The sequence below is a fragment of the Arachis hypogaea genome, chromosome 5 (assembly GCF_003086295.3).
Source record: "Arachis hypogaea cultivar Tifrunner chromosome 5, arahy.Tifrunner.gnm2.J5K5, whole genome shotgun sequence".
Lineage (NCBI taxonomy): Eukaryota > Viridiplantae > Streptophyta > Magnoliopsida > Fabales > Fabaceae > Arachis > Arachis hypogaea.
Genome location: NC_092040.1, coordinates 89,062,117 through 89,072,938, shown reverse-complemented (window position 1 = coordinate 89,072,938; position 10,822 = coordinate 89,062,117). Strand labels below are relative to the sequence as shown.

The window sequence follows — 10,822 nt, the reverse complement described above, 5'->3', positions numbered from 1 at the left end:
TTTGGTGAGTGTGTGAGGGAGTGTTATGTCAAAGTTAGGGTTAGAATTTTGGTTTGGAAAAAAAAAAAGAGAAGGGTATTATAGGGATTTACATTCTACCCTCCTTAAAAAAAAATTTTCGCCCTCGAAAATTGATTCGAAAGTTGATATAATCTGTAAGACCTTATTTGGTTTAGCATTTTACCAAATATGTGTGAAGAAGTATGAAGAGATGCAAAAGTTACAAGATAGGTTTTTGTTAAAAATATGCGGTTGACATTCACCGACTCACATTTCTTGACAGCTCAGATGTACTCTTCACTTCGTTCGTCAATCTCCTCAAAATACCTTCCTACTTCATACTCCTTGGTTCTATAGTATATATCTATAGAAGCAACCGGTCTTACGTCATGTCTTAGAATTACAACTTTTCAAACTTCAGCATCAATAAGCTGTGTCCTAATGAATTAACGTATCGTTTGCTATCTGGGAATCGCACGTGACACCGAAACAAGCATGGGTTTACTCAAAAGGATTCGAAACCTAGAAAGAGAAGAGCAAACATCACAGATGGTGTTCGCACGAACGTGGAAGGATGTTTAAGATTGCAATTAACAATGATGTACAGAAATAATGAAATGTCCCAAAAAGAGAGTCAATTGAATCTTAACAAGAAAATCTGAATCAAAAAAATTTTTAGAAACAATAAAGAAAAGATAGTGCATTAGGTCAAACAAGTTTAAGTTGGATCAAAGAACTACAAAGTTCACTAAAAGAAGGTAACCAAAGTCAATGGCAGTGTTTTTTTTTTTTTTTTTTTTTCAAAAAGATTTTAAGTAGATGATTAAGACACGATAAGGCAAGAAAAGAATCAAATCAATAACTTTTCCAAAGAAGATCTGGAACAAGAATTCGAGGAGAATATTAGAAGATATGATGTATCATAGTAAAGCAAGTTCAGATTACATCAAGGAGTTACATAGTTCACGTAAAGGAATGCAACGTCAACACCTATGTCGAGAATCTATGGATAGCCAAAAGCACACGACGATCGATCGAGATATGCATAAGATGTAGGACGTGAAACAAAATAATCAAATTTCCAATTTCAACAAGGATTAAAACAAGGAACTCTGATATATGAAATATAGCGGAGTGAACGATAAATAAAATCATGCGGCACGATTATAGCGCATACTTCAACACAAACCATCCCAAGAAGACCACCTAACGTTCCCAAACTTAACGATTACCATTACTTAAATAAAAGAAACGAAAGAGTTTAAAAGAACTATTTCTCGCAAGTTATAATTTCTAGCTCTCCGTATGCACCATGCTAAACAGTCATACCACAAGATGTGACGACGCTAGAATATAGATTTTTTTTTTCTTTCAATAAAACTAGAAAGCGAACAAAACAAAACAAAGTCCAGCAGAACAATATCATCATAGCATAAGAGGCTTTAGGGCATAAGTAATTGTTGAAATCACCGAAAAAGCTTCACCATATTCCTTATTCTATAACCATTCCTCATCAGCATCATCATCAAGACTCTAAAAAGGCCAAAAATAATGAAAGTATTGCAAATAATTGAGAGAGTAAATTAGGAAAAGAACATAGATGTTGCATCCAAAATTAGAAGCTAGCATATATAAAAATGGTATCACTTAAAAATTTTTATTTCTAAACATCAACAACCATAACAAAACGAAATATTCAAACACAATCAATCAAAGCATACAGATAAAGGAAAGATTCAAAACAACCAAATGCAATGTATGATAAAATTCAAAATAAATGAACCAATTAAAAAAGGAAACTCATGAAAAGAAAGAAAAAAAATGATAAATTTACATCTTCAAGATCAAACTGTGATCAATCCATACCCATTATTTCCTAGGTTAACAAGCTATGATGGAACAACTCAAGATCAAACCCAAAAACTCAAAAAGAACTCACAGTACAAAAATTTATTCATCAATTTATTAAGAGTATAGACATCCCCAATTTTCATACATTGCAAAAAAATTTTTCAATCTCATTCGCCCACAATTTCATGCAAGGTGTCAATAGTGGCTGGCAATTTAAATATTTTGAATAATCTATTATATGAAGAAATCTTATGTACAATAAAGTTTATGATCATATTATTTATTGTACAAGCACATGATTCTCAGTGAGCATTACCATACTAATCATATGAATTTAAAAGGAAAATTCTTCCTTGATATCTTAAAAGCAAAATATTAAGAAATAGCATCACCCCAATCGAAGCCATCACTATATCATAAAGCAATGACGTATAAGTTGAGCATTAGAATTTAGTTCTTTCACTCTTTGTTCATGGAAGAATAATAAAAAATAACAAATAAATAATCGCATAAGTATGAAAGTCAAATTTAAACCATAAACACTTTATGAATAGATAAGATATGAAAAACTCCTAGCTCACTATTAATTATTTTAGCAATTTCAACCAAGATTCATCAAGTACAATCGATCACCATTAACAACACTTACATATTATTAAACTACTTTACAGCAGAACCAATACCTCATGCATCCCTCAAAGCAATCATTCAGATTACTTATTGTTAATAATCACTATCAAGCAACATATATCAGCAAGAACTATCTAAATAGTAACTAACTCTCACATGCAAGCTACAATTTAAATAATCAAGAAATCTCATGCTTTATAATCATTAAAATAACAAGGAAAAACTTGTATATAAACTTTGTTCAGCTTTGAGGATTTAGATATCTAGTCTTTTTCGTTGAAAATCAATAAAATTCTTTTCAATATGCAAGATCTATAATCCCAATCTCACAAGGCACTATAAATCAAGAAAATAATCTCTCTAAACCTTGAGAATAAAAACTAGTTAAGAGCAGAAAATTCTCAAAAAAACTAAGATGGAGAGAATTCTCAAGTTTAGATCTTAGTCAAGAGCAAAATTCATTATCTAATCACCAACAAAAAGCAAGCGTTCATAATCTAGATATCACCTGAACAATCAGAAAAATAGTTCCATAACAGAAAAACCATATTTGACAACATAGTACCATAATAGAACCAAATCAGCAAATTAAAAAAAACTCAACCAAACTTCTAGATTGAAAAACATTTCAATCCAGCCAATTAATCACCTAAATAATTCACTACACCTAAGTAGAGAAAATCATTAATCTAACAAACAACAAAACACTTCATTCATATGTTTATCGCATAATTCTTCTCCTTGAGCAACTGAATAACAATTTTAAAATTATTGATTTGAAAGAAGGGATCACAAGCACCTCAAAATTAGTCATAACTTCAAAGATTATCAACATAAAATAAAAATTCAGATATCGCTTATCAAGTCCAAAACAAAGCATCTCGTTTAGTAACTCAATTAATTCATGCAATCAAGATTTCAAATACAGCTCTATAAAGGAATTAGATGAATTCAGCAACACAATCGGATCTCTGTATTATGAAATATGACATAGAATCATAGAGAAAACCAGCGAAAAGATTAAGCTGCATTCAAAAAATGAAAAGATAGAATACTAAAGCAGGAACGCGAACCGAACCAAAACTGAAAATCAAGAACATTGAGAAAATAGAAAGGATAGGCAAGATGGTACAAAGACAAGAGTAGAAAAGAGAGAACAGAATACAATAATCAGAAGAAACAATGAAGAGAAAGAGAATCCTATAGGCTTGATAGTGCACAATTGTACAAATAGCGGCTTCTATTTATATATTGTGATCCTACATAGACACTTGCTCCATATTACACAGATTAAACCTAAGCTCTGATACCACTTTGTCATGGCCCAAAACGAGCCATGACCGCGCTCAGGAAATAATCCCTAGCAAGCCTAACCGACTCAACGATAAATTGAATAAAAAAATAAAAAATATTTAAAATAGAAAATTACAGTTTCTAAAATGAATAATTACATATTTTTAATAAAAGATAAAATAAATAAACATGGATGGATCCTGCTGTGATATATGGAGCATATACATCTAGGAACTCAACAAAAATAGATACTCATTGCAGATCGTGACTCTTGATTAGAAAATCTCACATAGTCAAGTATTTGTTCCTGAAAAATATTTTCAGAAAAAAGGAGTGAGTTTTGCAACTCAGTGACTAGACAATACATTTATAATCCACATGAGACCATATAAACATTATTGTCAAATAATTTAAATTAAAAAATAGCAGTTGATAATAATAAGTGAATCAATAAGGGAGTTCTCATACAGAAATCAAATCAAAAGTCCACACATGGGCGGCTCCACCTCTATGGTAGCCCTTTCCTCTTGTGTGTCCTAACAGAATAACAGATCTAACGTGTGGCCTACACGTTAGGCTAGCAACACCCCTGCTAGTTGGAGTCTGAGTCAGATGCATCTAAGTTAACGTCATAACGCGTTAACTACGGTTTTCTAATACGAGCCTCCCAAACCAATTCAAAACTATAGTTTCAAATACAATGAATCTTCAATCTCTCAAATATATAAGGTATCAATCAAATCAATCAGATAATATTTTTATCAGAAATCTTTTTAAATCATACTTTCTCAATCATAAAAAATATTTCATAATTTTAAAGTGAGTGCCAACAAATACTTTAATGTTTCAAAAGTATATATTCGAATAAAATCAATATTTTAAAATAATATAAAGCTTTATCAAACATATATATATATATATATATATATATATATATATATATAGTCTCATGTAAATCTCTAAAGTATGGATTTCATAAAAATAATTATTCAGCTATAATAAATCAATTATTCTAATCAAATCAAAGTTCTTCAATAACAGTTTTATAATATAATTAAAAATTCATAATAGCATAAACCAAAAGCTTAACGGTTATAAATGTAAAGCATACTCACAGCATGGTCCTAACGGACCGAAGAGACCAAACCCAGAATGTCGAATTCAAGATAAGGAGGATTGAAGTAATAAAACGAATGAGCGCAGAATTTGGACCGGAGTAGCGACAAAATGGAGCTGGCGATAGTCCCAGAAATCTAAAACAGGCAAAACTAAAATCGAATTAAAACAAGGACAAGACAGATTAAATGGTGGCATAATAGGACATGAAAGCTAGAGCAGAATCAAGGAAAAAGGCTGGACCGGGATAGGCAACGACGACTTGGTTTAGGTACATCCAAACGGCGACAGGAACAACGCAGCGGACGTCCCTCCTTGGCGTTTCTTGGTGGCAGAGGCGCGGCGGCCTTAGCAGCAGCAGCAGCAGCGGAGTTCTAACGGCGGCAGAACCTCCCTGCGACCACTTCTCTCTCCACGCGCATTCTGTTTCTCTCCCGGCGACAGATCTGGCGGCCGAACGACAAACCCGATGTCTGACCGACACCTCCATGCCTGGTAATCGCGGTCTCTGGCAACTCATAACGCAATGATGAAACTGACGGAGACGGTGACGCTTCTTGCGGCTCTCTCTGTCCCTCGTTCTGCTTCTCCGATACACCGGCGACGTGAGTGACGCCACCGCGCACTTCTTCTTTCTTTCTCTTTTTCCCTTTCTTTTTTCTGTTCTTTGTTCTGCTTTGGGTAAGGTGCTAGGTTTGTGATGTGTGAGGAGTTTATGTCAATAGGTTAGAATTGGTTTGGAAAAAAAAAGAGAAGGTATATAGGATTTACAGAAATATCTAACTAACTCAAACATCTCTAATCAAAGAGTACAGAGGAAAAGAAAAAATCAGATACAAGCTTAAAGTGTTTCTGACTGGTGCAAAAACAAATGGAGAACTTAGCCTCATATTTATAGCCTAGGCCACCCACTCCATTTGCTATCCTAAGCAATGTGGGACTAATTCAACCAAATCCTAACAATCTCCACCTTGATTGAAATAGTCACACATCTTTAGCTTCCATTGTCAACACCGACAATTCTTTGCTGCCATTGTCTATACCGACAATCATAGTTCAGAGAACTATCATACTCCACCATGAAAGTATACTCACTTGGAATTAGACCACTCCAAGCATTTCGCCTTGGTATAGATCGAAACCTTGCTGAAAATTCATGGTGCAACTTCCAAATTGGCTTTTCCTGGAAGTTCTTCAGCCATCGACCTAACTCCGCCACACACCTTGCATCTCAACGCCAACCAATGCCCGTGTGCAATTGTGGACCCAATTGCCACAACTCATCCTTATCCATGGCAGTGCGGTAATACCATGAGGATACTTCTTGTCTTCTAGAGAACATCATCTTCTCTCATAGAGAGAGCAACCAGAGATATTCTCCTTCAACGCCTTGTGCAAACCTGATTGTATCAACACATCCTTGACTTTATTTGCCACAAGCCAAAATTGATTCTTCCATCAAATTTCTCTATTTCAAGCTTCACAGCACTTGAATATCCTGACATTGTTGCAACCGTATACTGGAATAGTATAACTCAACTGCAGACGTGCACTAGGAAGGGTCCCAGGAAAGAGAGGTGGATCACAATGGACACACTTAAATACCAAGTCTTTCCTTAGCCAGAACCTTTCCAAACTGCACTCTCACAGTGTCACACTACCTTCCAGCAACAACAACAGCAACCAAAGATCAACCTCAAGCCACATGACAAAATTCTTTTCTGATGTGGAAGGTCAGACTAGGCTGCAACCACAGAGCATACTAAGAATAAATCCCACCGAACCGAAACTCTGATACCACTTGTTGGGAATAAGACACCATTCCCCCTTGAGAAAACACCTTTGACAGAGAAATAAAATAGACACAATCACAACACAAGAATTTAACATGGAAACTCCAATTACCGGAGAAAAAACCACGGCCGTTGTCAAATGACAACTAGAGAATGTCACTATGTGAAAATTGTTACAACACATAAACTTCTTTCTCTCTAACACCGGCACCCCAGTACACCCACACTCTCTCAAAGAAATATCTAACTACACCTCACAACACTCTCTAATCAAAGAGTACAGAGGAAAAGAAAAAATCAGATACAAGCTTAAAGTGTTTCTGACTGGTGCAAAAACAAATGGAGAACTTAGCCTCATATTTATAGCCTAGGCCACCCACTCCATTTGCTATCCTAAGCAATGTGGGACTAATTCAACCAAATCCTAACACAAAGTGATGATATTGATTGCCTTACCAGAACTTTGGTAGTGCTCAACGACTCTGTTCTCTGATCTCCTCTTTTGATGAGAATTGTCATATTGAAATATCCATTTTAGGTGAAGTTGGTGTAAAAGAATCTTGGGTGAAGCTTTTCACAGTTGGACCCTTTCCATATATTTGGCATCCAATGGTAATGGGCAACAAATGTGATATAATATTTTTTATGGGAAATGAAAACCATGAATTGGCTTCCTTTGATGTTATTAGTGGCAAAGTAATTCACAATATTAGTATTAAAATAGATCTATTTGGTACATGATTTATAAGAAAAACCTCCTCTCTTTCACTACAGGAATTAATTAATTTGTAAATATACAAATTCATATGTTATTCTTATATGTTATAATAATACAAATATATTAATAAGCATTTTTTAGGTTTGCTTGGATGAACTTTTAAGAAAAAAATTTTTTGAATTATTTTTTTAAAGATTTTTGGAAAAATAAAAGTAATTTTATATTTGGATATCTAATAAAAAAAATTTTTTATTTATCAATTATGTTTGAATACAATAAAATAAAAATATTTTTTTATTTATTTATTATGTAAAAATAAAAAAAATTATTAAAAAATATCTTTTTATTAAAATTTAACGGGCCTAAACAAACACTTTCGTTGTGCATGTACATGTAATATTTTATTCAAATTAAAGGTTCACTATTTGCTATTATTAATATATATTTATTTTTTTAGAATCAATAATTGATCCCTATTTTTCACACTAAGATAATAATAATAACTGGATACAAGCAAATATTACAAGAGTATTTTAATAGAATATTTTTTTGCATAAAGTAGTACCCTATTTGTTTTTTAGGACATGCGATATATTTGACTCTATTAATATTGAGACATAAGTGAACCTCAAATAATAATACATCACTCCAAAGTTTTATACACACAAGTTAAAACTCAACCTGATCAATTTTAATCTTTATTGTATTGATATTACTAACATGATTATAAGTTGTAGTTGCATCAGGACCTAATTCAGCATTTTTGAATACATTCCAGATATCCAATTTATTTTTAAGAACAATGACCAATCTAAAATATTAAATTGGTTAAACTTAGCAAGCTACAAGTTTTATATTTGTTTCATTCATCTTTCCAAAATTGCCTATTGCGTGTTTTGTTATTCAGATTTGGCCAATCAATCGTAAATTGAGGTTCCAAATTTGTTATTTACGAGAATAAACTACAAAAATGATTAATAATTAATTTATTAGATAATAAGATAAATAAAAATGGATAAAATCTAATTAATTAGCTTACTGGGCTTGCTCGAAATTTATTGCTTGTTGAAGAACAATTTAGTGGCCAAAGATAAGACGCATTTGTGAGCCACAAACTGTGTATTGTGGAATTCTACTTTAAAGATTGTGTTGTCAGTTTTTCAGATACAAGATCGATAAGCAGAAAAGATATTAACCATTGTTAGATCAATTTAAAGAAAAGGCTTAATTATAATATGCATAAAAAAAATAGAAACAACTATGATCTTTGGAATATGATTCCATCAATCATAAAGATATTTTTTCTGTTTAATTTTATTTTTTTTATATTATAATATATAGTTCTTATATTCTCTTAAAATTATTATTCACTTCTGTTTCATTGTTGTTAATGTGCTTATTGATTTTTTTTATCAAATATGAAATGAAAATTTGATTTTCTTATGCATGTGAAACTAAATAGTGAAAAAAAATCCAATTTAAAGAAAGATAATAAATGATGAAGAAGTTGTGATATTTTAAACAAAATGTTTGATAATTAGAAAAATTAGATAAAAATAATCATAATTTATTTTATTTAATATTTATTAATTAGTGTGATAATTAATGAATATTGAAAATTCTGACTATTTTTTTACCCTAATATTACCGTATTTTAAAAAACAAAAGAGAATTACAATGCTTTAAGAATGAAATAAGAGATATTGTCAAACTATATAAAATAATCTTTTATGTAAAACAGTATAGATTCTAAATAAAAAATTGAACAAAATTAACTTTAACATATGTTATGTTTAATATATTAATAAATTAATTAATTATGTTTTGTTGTAAAATATAATACTAAAAATTATAAATTTCGAATAATTAGTAACTAATTAATTAATAAATTAATTATTATTTAAAAAATTAAAAATTTTAATTTTATAATTTAAAAAATTAAAATAATCGTTTTAAATATTAAATATATTAGTAGCTCATATATTTAGTCTAATAAGTAAATATATGTGATCTAATATATATAACTTTAATAATTATATTCTTAATAATATTTTATTAATAAAATCTATCCTTGTAACTCCAGAAAGGTTCCACGGTTCACCTTGTATAATAGCCACCTCCTATATATATATATATATATATATATATATATATATATATATATATATATATATATATATATATATATATATATATTAAAATTGGGCTTTTTCCCAACTAATGAAGGTGAGGTGTCGATCCCTCATGACTTTGTTTTTCCTCTAAAATAAACTTTCCTATTCTCTATTCTAAATTATTTTATAAAAAATATCTTTATTATAATTATATTATAATTAATATTTAATGAATAATACATAATTATACTAATTTAGGAACATATTTTCATTATCATTATATCAAATCAATATTTAATATATTATTAAACTACTTATCAATTATCAATTAAAAATACTTTTAATCATTTTATTAATAATAATAATAATTGCACCGGTCATGCTAATTATGATAAAAATATTTGAATTTAATCATAAAATGATCAAATTTTATGATATTAATAACGCACATTAATTTTAAATATTTTTAGTCATTTTAATTATATTAATTTTAAAAATATTGATATAATTCTAATTCAATATATTATCCAATAATAATAATAAAATAATAATAATAATAATAATAATAATAATAATAATAATAATAACTTGAAAAACCTGTATATAAACTATTTCAATTACCCGTGTATTATTATTAAAATTTTATCTATCTACTTAATATACTAAAACTGAATTTTCCCTCAACTAATGAAAGTGAGGTGTTACTTCTTTATGAACCCATTTTCCTTCCAAAATGAATGCATTTAATGAATAATGCATAATTATATTAATTTAGGAAAATATCTTTATTATAATTATATGAAATCAATATTTAATGCATTATTAAACTACTTACCAATTATTAATCGAAAATATTTTTAATTATTTTAATGAATAATGCATAATTATACTAATTTAAAAATATCTTTATTATAATTATATAAAATAATATTTAATAAATTATTAAACTAATTATCAATCAAAAATATTTTTAAATATTTTAATTATATTCATTTTAATTATATTGATACTTTTCTAATTCTTATTCATTATCGAATGATTTTATTAGTGGCAAGTTGTTATCTTAATGGTAACCCATTTATATTGATAATAACAATAATAATTTTATTGGAATAAATATCAAATTCTATTCCTAATATAAAAATATAAAATTTAATTCCTTCCATTTTTATTTTATCACTATAAAAGACCATGTATGCTAGAAGAAAATATCATTTGTTTACCAGTTACTCTTTTATTGGATAGCTTTTACAACAATTCTCTTTCTTCATATGAAGCGTCGTTGTAAGAAGGCAACTATCGTGGAC

At 29.7% G+C, this 10,822-nt stretch overlaps 1 long non-coding RNA gene across 1 annotated transcript; it reads right to left on the bottom strand.

The window, feature by feature from the left end:
• Positions 1 to 3,977: 3,977 nt before the first annotated feature.
• Positions 3,978 to 5,338, bottom strand: LOC112799744 (uncharacterized). Its single transcript, XR_003201199.1, has 3 exons — positions 5,134 to 5,338; positions 4,890 to 5,027; positions 3,978 to 4,081 (listed from the first exon to the last, which is right to left on the bottom strand). It is a non-coding gene; the product is annotated as an uncharacterized lncRNA (long non-coding RNA).
• Positions 5,339 to 10,822: the final 5,484 nt, after the last annotated feature.